At 37.9% G+C, this 15030-nt stretch overlaps 1 pseudogene; it reads right to left on the bottom strand.

Annotated features, from left to right (window-relative positions):
- Window positions 1–4321: 4321 nt before the first annotated feature.
- Window positions 4322–13108, bottom strand: LOC127446296 (hyaluronidase-1-like; annotated as a pseudogene).
- Window positions 13109–15030: the final 1922 nt, after the last annotated feature.

Raw genomic sequence — 15030 nt, 5'->3', positions numbered from 1 at the left:
GTTGCCCCCATGAGGGAGACCCTCTCCATGTAGAAATAAACAGCTTTTATTTATGTTTGTTTTAAGGTCACTAGTATGACTGGGGTGTTCATCTTATATCATGATTTTATGCATAAGATTCAAAATTACTATTAATTTACTTTAGAGTACAATTTTAAAAAATAAAATAAAATAAAAATAAGGTTATGTGGCAATATTGTGTCTTTTCAGTCCAAAACTCTCTGCAATGGTTTCTTGTGGAACCATATAATAGGGAAATGAATATAATAGAGACTTTGGGGTGTGGTCTTTTGACTCTGACCTGAAAGCAACCACCAAGAACGCCCTAGCAACTGCATAGCAACATGCTAAAACACCTAGAACACCTAAGCAACAGCATGACAACCACCCACAACACCCAACAGACCCTACAGAAGTGGTAAATGAAACCCCAGGCCAAATCAGCTCCATTTATATCTTGCTTATCGGTCCTAATTAATCAATGTGTTCTACGTTAGGCAGTTCAGCCACCGGGTTTAAGTCAATTAGCAAGTCTCGACGTTCTAGTATGAGATGCATACAGAGTAATACATTTGTTATACAATTTGTCATTCATATTTATTAGGAAAGCATTACCTGATTGGTTAGAACAAGGTTTAGGGGCGGGTTTTAGAGGGGTTTCCCAGCTAAACCAGCTGAGCACCAGCTTGGCCAGGCTGGGACATCATCTTAAACCTGTTCAGACCAGTAAACATGTTTGTTTTTTTTGGACAACGTAACCAAATCTAATAAGCAATCAGTTAAACACAATTCATGCTGTAGCTTTAAATTGGCTACTCACATTTGTTTCCAGCCCAGGCAAATCAGTGTTACCTCTTTTATACTCAATGTCTCCACAAAATCTTTGATGTATTTAAGTGACTTGAACTGAATGTCCTCACTGCTATTATAGACCTTATTCACGCTAGCGCTATCTTTGATTGTTAATGGGAATGACAATGAGGCTGTGAGAGATAGACTAGTCTCTTCAATGGCACCCATGGTATAAAGCTGTAAAAAGCTCCTTGATCACATCTAATTTTCCACAACTCATGTTGTCTGGAGTTCTTTGTGTACTGAATGTTCTCGGACAGATATTTTATCAATGTTTTGTCCACAGAACGACCCAATCACACTTTAAACTGCAGTACAGCCCATAAAAGAGAATAGTCTATCCCTCCCAGCCTCGTTGTCATTCCCATTAAAAATCAAAGATGGCGCTAGCATGAATAAGGGATTGAAAGGTACCCTTGAAAGTGTGCGAATACTGTCATCTAGTGGTCAGACAGAGTACATTACTTCAGACAGCTTGTGATGCTATAAATCATAGGTCCTGTACCAAATAGGGGTGGTTTTGGTCTTGCCTACTTACCCACTTGTCTTACGTATTTCCGGTGTTTGACCAGTAGTGTGCAAGTAGACCTGAAGACTGCAAGTATGTGGATGACTTTTGATTGCATGCTGGAACACTAGTAGACTTAAAGATATTGGTGCTGGTTGCATCGGCTGTTTTTGTCTTTCCACTCAGCCGAAGACTGATTGTTTTTGGTAGCAGTGACTGTTACAGCCTACTTAAAATAATAAATAACTGAAATTGGTACCCATATTTTCATTTGTTAATACACTGCTGGTTGTTGGAAGTGTATTGTGCTGTGGAAAATATGTAAGTAACATTTTTTTTATAATGTTTTTATCGTGTGTAATTAATTGTAAATGTTAATTATTTTTACTCATTTTGATTTTCAATACTTTGCATAATACTTTGACCAAAATCACCAGCAGTATTAGGCAACAAACAAAATAAGGTGATTATTGGGCAAGAAAGATAACAAAGAGGTATATAAATATACACAGAAATATATCTTCCCCAGCACCGCCAAGATGCCACTGTTGGGCCCTTGAGCAAGGCCCTTGACCCTATCTGCTCCAGGGGCGCTGTATCATGGCTGACCCTGCACTCTGACCCCAGCTTAGCTGGGATATGTGAAAAAAAAGAATTTCACTGTATATGTGCAAATGTATAATGTGTGATAAATAAATATAATTAAAAAAATAAATAAATAAAATTAAATAATATTTTTTAATTATGATGCTGCTATTAAGTCATCCTAAACACGTTATATAATGTTGAATACTTTCATTTATACTAAGATAAATATACGCTTCACTTACGTTTCACTGTCTGGTTATAATAAATAGGTTATGTTGAAAAGCTTCCCTTGACGTCATCATGGCGAAAATACACCGATCGCTCGGGTAGGCGGGGTGTGGCTCCTGATCGTGATGAACTCTGGGATACACTTAGTGTGGATTCAGGCTGTGTCTCGTTTCGAAGGCTGCGTGCTAGGTAGGACACGTCCTTTGAAGGCTGAAGTATACAGAGTGTCCTCCTTTAAACAAGTCTCATTTAAACGAGAAGGCCTTCGTAGGACAAACGGAAACGGAACGTAACATGGTTGCTATGACAGCACGCCACTCTTTAACAAGCGCGAGCGCTTTGAGTGAGAAGGGAACAAAGTCCCTTTAGAAGGGAATGTATGAGGTACATTTTAGGAGAGATATAATGATGTAATGAGAAAAGTAAATAGATTTTACAGGTGTACTTTTAGTCTATAATACTTTATTTTAATTATATATTAATATAATTATACATATTATATACTCTGCACCCATCTACTGAGGTACTTCAACTTGGGAATTAACATTACTTGCGTTTGAACATCATATTTACGGGCAAATTGGCGTCATTTTTTTTTAGACATTTCCGTTGAAGCAAAGCATTGTGGGTTGTGAGTGCCCACAAAGGATACACCTCATGCATCCTCCGAATTCCCGTGAAAGAAAGTCGTATTCGAAGGCTGCATTCGAAGTGTCCTACTCGCTTTTATGAAACAAGACAGCCTCGATGATGTATGCGGCCGAGAAACAGCCTTAGTGTGGGTTAAGTGCACTGAGCTTTGGCATGTTTTAGACATGGGACAGTCTTGTACACTTCCTGTCGCGTGCACGCGCACTCAAGTGGCCAAGAGCGCAAGTATGGGTATTGGGACAGGGCACACACATAAACATCGGCCATGAACAAGTAATCTTAACTTTGAATAGTGCTTGCAAGGCAACGCTGTATTCCTCAAACATTCCTCAGATTTACACATTTCTGTGTCGACATTCAGTATGGAAGACGGGTCCCGCCACATAATAAAAAAAGAAAAGAGCTAATTCTGACTTTTTATCTCACAGTTGTGATTTTTATTCTCACAATTTTGACTTTGTAATTTCGCAATTGCGAGATATAGGGTCGCAATTGTGAGTTTTTAACACGCAGTTGCGACTTTTTATTTGCATGTGCAGTGACATTTCTCGTCATTGTGTCGCGTTCTCTCGATACAGCAATCTTACAAATATATCATTATCACAATTAAGTTAAAGAGTATATAACCATATTATACGGGCATAACGGCAACGTTTGTTGAAGCAACAGAATAACGCCTGCAAACGCTTTCATTGCCTGGTGTACGTAAGGGACCATCTGAAAATTCCACCCACTACACTAAAACGTCAGCAGTGTCCAAGCATTCAATCAACTGACTTATGCCTATTATATATGTTATATACAGTATTTAGAAAAAAAAAAAAATGTGAAAATACATTTTAAGATTCTGAAGGTTGTAGTAGGCTGCCAGTGTATAGACTGACTTACTACATGCCATATTTTCCCAATATGTGCAATTATATGTATAGTTTTCAATTATTTTAGGGGGGAAAAAATCACTAAAATTCATCAATATGTCATTTTCACATTCCTATGGTTGTTCCCAGTGTGCTATATGACTAACTACAGCCTTTCCGAGTTGAATGGACCACAGCATAAGAGGAAGGAACATTTTCAATCTAATTTTGTCAACTTTTAGGAGCACACTAGCATACACACACACAAATATTTTTAAGATTTGCACATTTCAAATTCATTACAAATTTCCATCAAAATGAACTGAGTAATCTTTAATTTTATCAGATTTCACAATTCAATATTTCAACTTCAATATTTTGTCATATTAAAACTTTAACAATTTGCTGAAATGCAAATTAACAATGTACATTTTTTTTAGGTGAACAATTTTGTAAATTCTCAGCAACCAAGTATTACCTTTGTTGTTTCTAGTATTTTAATTATGTTAATTCTAAAACATATGCATTGAAATATTCATAAAACTAAAAAAAAAAAAAAAACAATCTTTTTATAAAAAGCGATCATAAAAGAAAACTAGAAAGAAAATTATACTTAGTGATGTGACACAAATACTGATTGGTAAATTTTGTTTATTCAATGTATTCCATAGGATTTAACTGATTTATTTGATTTTTGTTGCTGTTTATCACAGAATCTGATGAATATGAATCAGATCATTCTGTATTGTGCTATAAAACATGGTGCATTCTCATCCTGGGTTTAGCATACTTTCATGTAGCTTATAAAAACTCCACAAAATGATTGAATGGCATAAAACTGCATCTTGAAGGAACTTAACAGATATTATAAGTATATCGTTTAGTAAGCAAGCAAGTGGTCATTTAGCAGGTACTTCTAAAGTGACTCCCAGTACACTTGTTAAAGAACCAATGGCTATAGAGAACCCACAGTGGGTCGTTCATGCATTGTTCATTGTAGGTTTGGACCCAGCAACCAACTGTTTACCCGCCCCGAGCTTTAATCACTCCAGTCTTCAGGTCTCCTGAAAGTTCTGTTATGTAAAAGACTCAGGAACTGGTTTCTGGCATTGTTCTCCTTGCCATCCTGGAAAACACTGACACTTAAAATTGGCTGAAAAATTTCTTGTGTCCTCCACAACCATCTAAAACCATTTGTGAGCTACAAAAGACGGACCCTTAATAACGGGGCCTGGCAACTTGGTTCTGTGGACGATGGACCATACGCCCAGGTCAAGATGGAGGTATGCTGCAATGCTCAGGACCCGTCTGACACATCGTCCATGGGACAAGCACACGGTCTGGCGAAATGCCGCTTCTGTCACATTCACAATGTAATGGCTGATTGTTTCATCCAGGAAATCTCGAAATGCTTCGCAGGCTTTCTGAACAGAGGGAACATGGAGTGTTCACACTGTATTATGTTTACGTGTGCATGTACAATATATGTAAATGTCAACTGTATGTATAATGGCTCATTGATGCATAACATGTACATGTGCTTTTTCTTAACATCAAGGTTTTAGGTTAAAATATAAATGAATGTATAAGGGTAAAGAAAGTATATATTTTAGGTGCTGTAACAGGTAACCATTTCTGTTAAGTTTTTCACCATTTTAATCACCTTTTATGGTCCTGCATTGTGAAAACTGAATTTTAAATATTCAAATATTCAAATTACAAATATTTGAAGTCATAAAAGCTGCATGAATGATCATAAAAGAATTAGCAAAATGCAGTTTACAACAGTTTTACATGATGTACAGTACTGTGCAAAAGTTTTAGGCACTTTGCATAGTGAGGATGTCTTCAAAAATAATGACATAAATAGTTTTCATTTATCACTTAATGTCATACAAAGTCCAGTAAACATAAAAAAAGCTAAATCAATATTCGGTGTGACCATCTTTGCCTTTAAAACAGCACCAATTCTCCTACTTACACCTGGACACAGTTTTTCTTGGTTGTTGGCAGATAGGATGTTCCAAGCTTCTTGGAGAATCACCACAGTTCTTCTTTCTATTTCGGCTGTCTCAATTGCTTCTGTCTCTTTATGTAATCTCAGACTGACTCGATGTTCAGTGGGGGGCTTTGTGGGGTCCATGACATCTGTTGCAGGGCTCCCTGTTCTTCTATTCTAATCATTTCTATGTGCAAAAGTAATGTTTGGGAGTCTAACATTTATATTTCCTATTGACACACTAAAGCTGAAGATATAAATAACCATCTTAAGACAAATGCTTTTGTGAAACACCTTATGTGCCTAAAAATTTGCACAGTACTGTATACCCTGTCACACCACAGGACATGTCAACTACCGAAATACAGGACTGCCAAGAACGACTAAACGTGTGTGAACTGTCCGCTTCTATGGTGAGTTTTCTCTTTCAAGTCAACTACTGTCATGGTGGAGCAACAGTTTGAAGAGAATATTGCTGTGCAAGTAAGATAAAGTCACTGTATTTATAGCTTGTATTTATAACTTACCTGAATAATGACAAATCTAGTTTAATGGCACAGACCTTTAAAGGTAACTCTGTCACCCCCTTGAGTACTGAGATTTGTTACCGCAACAGTATGTTCAACTGGGCCGTCAACATTGCGTGTTGTCAATGTGTCGCATTTGCATACGCATACTTGCATAAGTATGTTTCAGGCCAAATGCAAAACAACTGACCAGCTCTCTAAATATCAGCATCGGCCAATAAAAACCCCATATTGGTTGACCCCTTATATACATTTATCAGAAGTGTATGTTTAAGTGCATTTGTGTCATTCACTACATTCATTTGTGAGTAGTTTCCATCTCCCCACAGTACAACACCTCCAACTCCTATAGATACACTCTCACCAATAGTGTGAACCAAGTCCTCCTACAAAAAAAATAAAATTATACAAGAACAAATTCCAATTGCAACAAAGCCATTATGTTAAGAAAACCCTTAGTTATAATTAGCCGCTTTTCCACCATCGTGCCAGTGCGAGCCAGGTCTATTAACTGGTCAGCCTGGGCCAATAGCCTCGGACCTCGAGCTACGAGACAAACTCAATCTACATTCCCACCCTCGGGCCAATAGCCTCGGACCTCGAGCCGCGAGACAAACTCGATCTACATTCCCACCCTCGGGCCAATAGCCCCGCAGCGTTGCCCTAAAACCCACCCTTCATACACCGCCCTGGTGCCAACGTCACACATCCTGCCCATTTCACAAGCAAGAGGGAAAATCAAGCTGAGGTATCAGACTTTGGAGACTAGCTATCCCTCCAAATTAACACTGATTTGTACTTTGCCTGCAATTTGAAAAAAGAATTCCCAAACCTCTACCGTTGATAAGTTTGGCAACAATATACTTAATATATATTCCAATTGCAGACACCGTCGATCTGACATCGCACATTTTCATCAGCCTAAATATTCAGAAGAGCCCTGATCAATACTGACCAGTACTGACAATTCTTCATTCTCCATTGGTCTGTTGAGGTAAGCTAGTAGCTAGATATGGAAAAATTGGGAAATTAGTATCTTGGTGCTGAAACCTCTGACTTGACTCAACTAAACTCCGCCTTTGACATTGACCCCGCCTCAATCCCCAGTTGGCCTTCTTTGGCCGAAGGGTAATCGGCGGGCCAAAGGCCATTGGTCATTGGCCCCTAGGAATCCCCAAGGAGGCACGATGAAGCCCTGGAAGTGAGAGTGGGAAAGCGACTGGCCCTGGCACGCACTAGCACGCCCTCATTTGGCCTTGATAGTGGAAACGCGGCTATTGTAAGCGAATTGTTACTAAGGATTTTCTTAATTTAATTGTAAAAGGGCGCAACTTTTCAGCCGACTTTTTCCCATCCAATTTTTCCTTTGGGATTTCATAAAATCCTTTATAAAAGAGTTCTAAGCCATGAAGCAAACCAACCAGCTCCGAGGTGAATCACAACATTACAAAATTTGATTTGAAGCAAAAAAGTACTTGAAAATCTGACAAAAAGACAAAGTTACAAGACTGTGTACTTAATGTCTTTAATGACATAACTGAATAGAAAAATATAAAACATTGTTGATTTTAAGTATATAAAAATCCTTTTTTTATTTAATTGCAAAATGTTAAGATATATAAAAATATGTCAGCAGTTTGAGAGTGTAGGGAGACTAGGGGTGGGCGATATGACCAAAATCTTATATCACGATATGAGTAATTTCATATCAAGATAATGATATATATCATGATATAATAATATGTAATTTTGTAAAGTTATGTAATTGTCTCTTTATTTGGAACTTGTCAATAGTCCAAGTAAATAATAATAAAAAAACTCAACTTGGTTTTAAATCATTCTTAACATAATGCTAAATTTCACATTATGCCACATTTCAGTCTGATATGCTGTTGACCAATATTATTGTTATTATAAAATTTCCTCAAGAAACTCAAGCTCTTCCTAAAGCAATGCAACAAAGAAAATAATGCATAAGTTAAACAAAATCTGAAGTTACTAAAATAAGCAGAAAATATCCCAAATTATGTAAACACTTATTGCAGAAAATAAATATTAAATAATTATAAAATAATGCATTTACATTACATTTATTGATTTAGCAGATGCTTTCATCCAAAGAGATCTTTTATATGGAGCGCATCTTTTGGCTTTCATAATATTGTTTTGTGTGCTTCATTTGAGGAGGTAAAACAGATTTCTTGTTTTAAGAGTTATTATCATTGTGCGACACAGTTTGTAGATTAAATTTTTCTGCTCAGTGTTGACTTATGTCTCACCTGTTTTAATAACAAGCTCCTAATAATTTTCTTGACTTGTTTGGGAGTCATCCCATACTGTGGAGATGTTTTGGGGTTTTTTCAGGGTTTTTCAGGGTCAAAAATGACTGAGTAGCATGAGTGATCTCGCTCTGCACTCTCCTGTAAATATCGTGAAGCCTGCTGGACTCGCATGCACTTCATAGATATTGCGTGCAACACGCACATGAAACAGGTGCGTGTGTCAGATGAGCAGCATATTAAGCGCTTCTGAAGCTCCAAATGCAAGATGAATATCATTGAATTTGCTTTGGTGGCCACCAAATTTTCTTTAAATGCCATAAAAACTCTGTTCAAGTTTCTTAAAGGGGTCATGAAGTGCTATTTTTTTATAATTGTATTATCTTCCCTGAGGTCCAATGATAATGTTATAAAAGTTTTTTTGCACTAAAACAGTCACAATTTAGTAATAAGTGATAATTTTCAAACCTGTTTTTGGTCCTCTGTCTGAAATGCTCGGTTTTGGCCTAAGCGCCTCCTTAAAACTTCAACGTAAACACCCACTGTTATGATTGGCTAACATCATGCAGCCCCTCAAATTCAGCAAACTCAGTCAGAGGAGAATGAACAAGCCCCTCGACATTATAAAACAAAATTGCAAGGTTTAGACATAACGCACATCCAACACATTGCATCTGAATATATTAAACTGTTCATCTCAAGCACAACTGTTAACACTCAGCACCATAAACAGACTGTCATGACATTTGAAATATTCATGAATGAAACGGTTTACTTACGTTTTTGATCTTGTCCAAGTGTTTTTAACTGCTCCATCCTTCAATAATAGTTCCTTTGCCAAGCTTGAATCATATTATGACTGGTTCTCAAGCAATCTACGCTGACATGAGACGAAAATATCGAACATATCATAGTCCGAAGCACAGTGAAATTAAACACATATATTGAAGGCGCAGTGAGATGCACTTCGCATGTTTACATATCCGAACAATTAAATATAGCAGAGATGGCCGAAAGAACATGTTTGTGCTCAAAACAACAAGAGGCAGCATCTGAATGAAAGAGAATTGCTTCTCCGCTTCAGAGTTGTAACTTGACACCGCGTCTTTTAAAAGCGGCGAAATACATGGCAGCGGTCAAAGAGTCTGTGTAGTTCATGTTCATATACAAAAATAAAACAAAATAGTCCAGATGGGTCCCCTTTGGTTTTATGTTAGGAATAGTTAGCCACACAAGGTCTGCTCTCTTGACTTGAACTGTGCCAGTGGGCGGGGCCAAGGGTGTGATGACGCATGTTGTGCGATGTGTAAATACATATGAACAATGTTTCATGATGTCACGGACAGACAGATTTCAACACGAGATGTTTCAGCAGGGCAACTATAAATGCTTTTTTTAGACTTGGTAGGAAGTTTTGAGTTCTGAAATTTACAGTATGTTTTTTAGTAGTTACCTCTTATATGTCTAAATATCAAGGAAAATTTGCTTCTCCGTTTCATGACCCCTTTAAATTCTCTTCCCACTGATAGATAAGCCCACGCTGCGCATATGAATATTTACCTATTGCGATATACACGATATAGCAAAATCTCTATCGACTGACACTTTATATCGTCGCCACGATATATATCATGATATCGCCCAGCCTTAAGGAAGACTTCGTCATCCATTTGATTGCATCATTCACAGTGCGTCATGGGAGAAGGCAGTCGCCCGAGAGCTATTTTGCTGCACTTTGTTTGCCGTGATTCTCTGATTGGTTGATCTTTCTCTTTAGGATCATGGATAGTGTAGTTATTCAGCATAAATTACACTATTAAACCTGAATATAATTTAAAATGTAAACGTGATCATTTAAATAATAAACTTGAAATAATGCAGACTGATGGCCAAACAGAAGCATGTGCCATTGATTAACAACCTTGAAGCTCATGGTAGCTCTGTCTTTGAAGGGTTATAAGTTATCATTAAAAATCAATTCCTCTTTGCAAACAATTAATGGGTTTTTACTTCCTGAAACACACAATCTGACTGTTGTGTTTTATAGCACTCTGAACTGACCTGTGACAGAAACTCCATAGAGTAACTGTAGGCAATCCGGGCGTAAGGGAACACAGATGGCCGACTGTGGGCAGTCTGTTCTCTCACCCTCATGGTCTCCAGGTACAGCAAAATTTCACGATCGTGACCCCTGAGACCCAACTCTAGGTAAATATCAGGGTACAGGGCCATGCTGATGTTCCAAAGCCAAGTGAGTTTATTATTCCTCTTCATTTCCAGAGACGGACACTTGCCCGTATAAGTTTCATTCTTCTTGTACTGATAATTGCAGCAGTAGGGGAAACCATAAAAACCCCATAGTCCACCAGAGCGCTCTGTGCAGCCCAGTTTTAACATCTCTTCCATGAACGCCAACGAAGCTTCCTTGAATTCCTTAACAGCTTCAGTTTCTATTTGATCTGGCTACTTTAGGGGCAGTGGTAGCTCAGCGGTTAAGGCTCTGGGTTACTGATCAGAAGGTCAGGGGTTCAAGCCCCAGCACTGCCAAGATGCCACTGTTGGGCCCTTGAGCAAGGCCCTTGACCCTATCTGCTCCAGGGGCGCTGTATCATAGCTGACCCTGCACTCTGACCCCAGCCTAGCTGGGATATGTGAAAAAGAAGAATTTCACCATATATGTGCAAATGTATAATGTGTGATGAATAAAGAAAATTATAATAATTATAATTATAGGTAGGGTGTTTGGCCTTAACTAACGCCCTTGAACCCTGCCAGTACACTTATTTAATGTCCCAGTTATGTTCCCAAAGTGTCCGCCACTTCTCCCAGTCGATGATGGTGAGTCTGTGAAAGTTGCAATCAGGGATGTCAGTCCGCAAATCATTGTCAGCCTTCCAGAGGTGCTGGTTTAGGCTGGCATTCTGAGGAACGCCACCTTTAACTGGTTCATTGTGAAGATCATAGAAATTATATTGTCTCAACTTATCTGAGTAGAAAATGGTGATGTTGTCACCCATGAAGACCTGCTCGCGGTTGTGTACAATGTCAAAGACGCTCAAGACCAGGTCGACCCCAAATTGAGACGCACAGCATTCAGTAAGCACATTCCATACGGTGAAAAATGGGAGATGGGTTAGGAGGGAGGGTGAGGTAGGAGGGAGGCCAAAAACGGGGCATGCCAAACAGACCCAAAACAACACCCGAAGACACATCCAATGTTGACACATGTCCATGCCGGGCAAAAGCCGACACGTTGAAAGGACCTGCAATGACATGCACGCAAAGCATTTAGCACCCAGCTCAACACTTGACATTACACGAGCCGAGGCAATTTAAATGGAAATGAAGCTGAGCTACAGTCTAATTTCAAAAGCTAATTTCAATGATGGGAGGCAATTTTTTTTAACAAAGGTGTACTTTATCCAGAACAACTCATTATCCATAATAATCATCCACTTCAAGAAACATTACATTAAGAATATGTGTGCATGTGCATAGACTTTTTCCCTATAAATAGCTATAATATACATTATTTTTCCTTTAAAAAAAAAAAACACAGTGGTCACATATAGTGATGTTACAGACACTTACAAAAAAAATAAAATAAATAAATAAAATACCTCAAAGTTTCATGTTAATACCAATTGATATGAATATGGTAATCAGTACTATGTTATACAGTACATCAAAATACCAAGTATTACCATCTGATGATACCATAATTGTACCATGGACCTTTAATATATACCATGGTACTGAATGATTACCATATTGCCCTTACCAAAAACTACTGTGGTGGTACCATGGGTGAATTTCTGAAATTCATGAACCATGGTATTTATTTACATGGTTCTCTGAGGTAGTTCAAATAATATAATGGTACTACCATGGTACATGTTAAAAAAATAACATCATAATAACATGGTACTATCTTGGAACCATATTATACGGTGTCATACAACATGGTGTTTACATGATACTATGGTACTACCATGGTACCATGTCCATAAACCATCATACTAACATGGTACTTTTTTGTAAGTGAATGAAGTAAATTATTCAACACTGTCCATTCAGCCACAGTAACTTAACACATTATGAACTGCAACCTACATAACACATTTTCAATTACTTCCTCTGTGAATACTGCATCCTTCCTGTTAAGATGGTTAAGCTTTATTAAAGGACCAATAATAATAATAATAATACTGTAGTTGAAGTAAATTGACATGACTGAAAGATAACATCAAAAACCACATTAAGAAAAACTACCATAGTTTTTTGGACATGTACCTTTGGTGAAGCAATGGTAATGTACCATGTAAATACCATGGTGAATGAATACGATATTGTACTTTATATGAAACTGTATTGCCATGTGGTACCATCACTGTGCCATGGTACTGCCATAGTTCTTTCTGTAAGGGCAGAACAACCAAAAATGCCAATTAGATCAACTTTGAGGAGGAAATGAAAAATGACCATGGTAGTTTTCATTTACAGAGACACTACTACATTTCCTGTTACTACAGTAAAGTCATAAGAAATGAATAAAAATAAACGTATTTATGTCATCTGAACATAAATCATACTTATCAGCTCGTGACCGAACGCTGTCGATTGAATGTAACATTGCTGTAACCAATAGGAAAGATGAGGGCGGGGCATAAGGAGGAGCTGAATTCAGCGCGTCCACAAGCAGGGCTGTGTCTAGAAGGTAACCCCCCCTAACCATAAGTCTCGCGAGAGTCTCATTCGCTGTGACAAAGGTTAAGTTTAGGGTTAGATTTAGTGGTAGGGGTAGGGGTAGGGTATCTGTAGAAATCTAAATAAACACACAAAAAAAAAAAGTGTTAACGTTTAATGCGACTCTCGCGAGACTTGAGGTAGCTGGGGGTTACCTTGTTGACACGACCCACAAGCAGCACGGAGATCTCCAAACGGGGGCGGGAACGTCAAAAGAGGGCGGGGTAACTCCATAATGGGCGGGGTTATTCCAGAAGAGGGTTGGGCCATCTCAAAAAGGGAGCTACACTTCCACAATGTTAAGGTTAGGAAAAAAGATATTATACATCATAAAGAAATTCAAGACTTTCACCCACTGTTGCAGTTGTGTATATGGTTGAGTGACAATAAAGTAATTTGATTTGATTTTGAAATGCCTTTTGCCAATGGTAGCCTATATTTGTTTTAAAATACACGCACATATATATTATACACTGGTGGCCAAATGTTTGGAATAATGTACAGATTTTGCTGTTTCGAAAGGAAATTGGTACTTTAATCCACCAAAGTGGCATTCAACTGATCACAAAGTATAGTCAGGACATTACTGATGTAAAAAACAGCACCATCACTATTTGAAAAAAGTCGTTTTTGATCAAATCTAATAATAATAATTAATTTAATAATTTTCTTTATTCATCACACATTTGCACATATACAGTGAAATTCTTCTTTTTCACATATCCCAGCTAGGCTGGGGTCAGAGTGCAGGGTCAGCCATGATACAGCACCCCTGGAGCAGATAGGGTCAAGGGCCTTGCTCAAGGGCCCAACAGTGGCATCTTGGCAGTGCTGGGGCTTGAACCCCCAACCTTCTGATCAGTAACCCAGAGCCGCTACCACTAGACAGCAGCCATCACGCCAACACCTTATCCTTGAGTAATCATGCTAAATTGATGATTTGGTAAATCACTTGCCATTATATCAAACACAGTAAAAGCTATTTGGTTTGTTAAAGGAAGCTTAACGTTGTCTTTGTGTTTGTTTTTGAGTTGCCACAGTATGCAATAGACTGGCATGTCTTAAGGTCAATATTAGGTCAAAAATGGCCACAAAAAAAAAGAAACAGCTTTCTCTAGAAACTCATCAGTCAATCATTGTTTTGAGGAATGAAGGCTATACAATGCTTGAAATATCCAAAAAACTGAAGATTTCATACAAAGGTGTACACTACAGTCTTCAAAGACAAAGTACAACTGGCTCTAACAAGGACAGAAAGAGATGTGGAAGACCAGATGTACAACTAAACAAGAGGATAAGTACATCAGAGTCTCTAGTTTGAGAAATAGACGCCTCACATGTCCTCAGCTGACAGCTTCATTGAATTCTACCTGCTCAACACCAGTTTCATGTACAACAGTATTTGCAACAACAAAAAATAGCATGGTCCATGCTATGCTGTATGGTACAAAATATGGTATTATAATGGTAAAAGTTAAAAAGTAAACATGCTAGTACCTTATAGGGAATAGGGGCTAGATGTCACACTAGGTTACATAAATATATCAAACCATTGTTTTGGTTGTTAGAAACTGTCATTTAAAAATAGCATGCAATTACATTACATAAAATACAAGTGAAAACTGACATTTATGACTGTTCTGTAAGTACAGTTCATCTTCAACTTCATTATATTAATCATTCTTGTCTTATTTGCCTGTGTGGTTTTGATTGTGTTCACTTTTTTACCCAAAAGCTACAAAATGTGAAGATCATTTTAGTTTTGAGGATAGAATTTACAAAACAATACTCAAAT

The sequence above is a fragment of the Myxocyprinus asiaticus genome, chromosome 9 (genome assembly GCF_019703515.2).
Source record: "Myxocyprinus asiaticus isolate MX2 ecotype Aquarium Trade chromosome 9, UBuf_Myxa_2, whole genome shotgun sequence".
Lineage (NCBI taxonomy): Eukaryota > Metazoa > Chordata > Actinopteri > Cypriniformes > Catostomidae > Myxocyprinus > Myxocyprinus asiaticus.
This window is presented reverse-complemented; position numbering and strand designations above follow the sequence as displayed.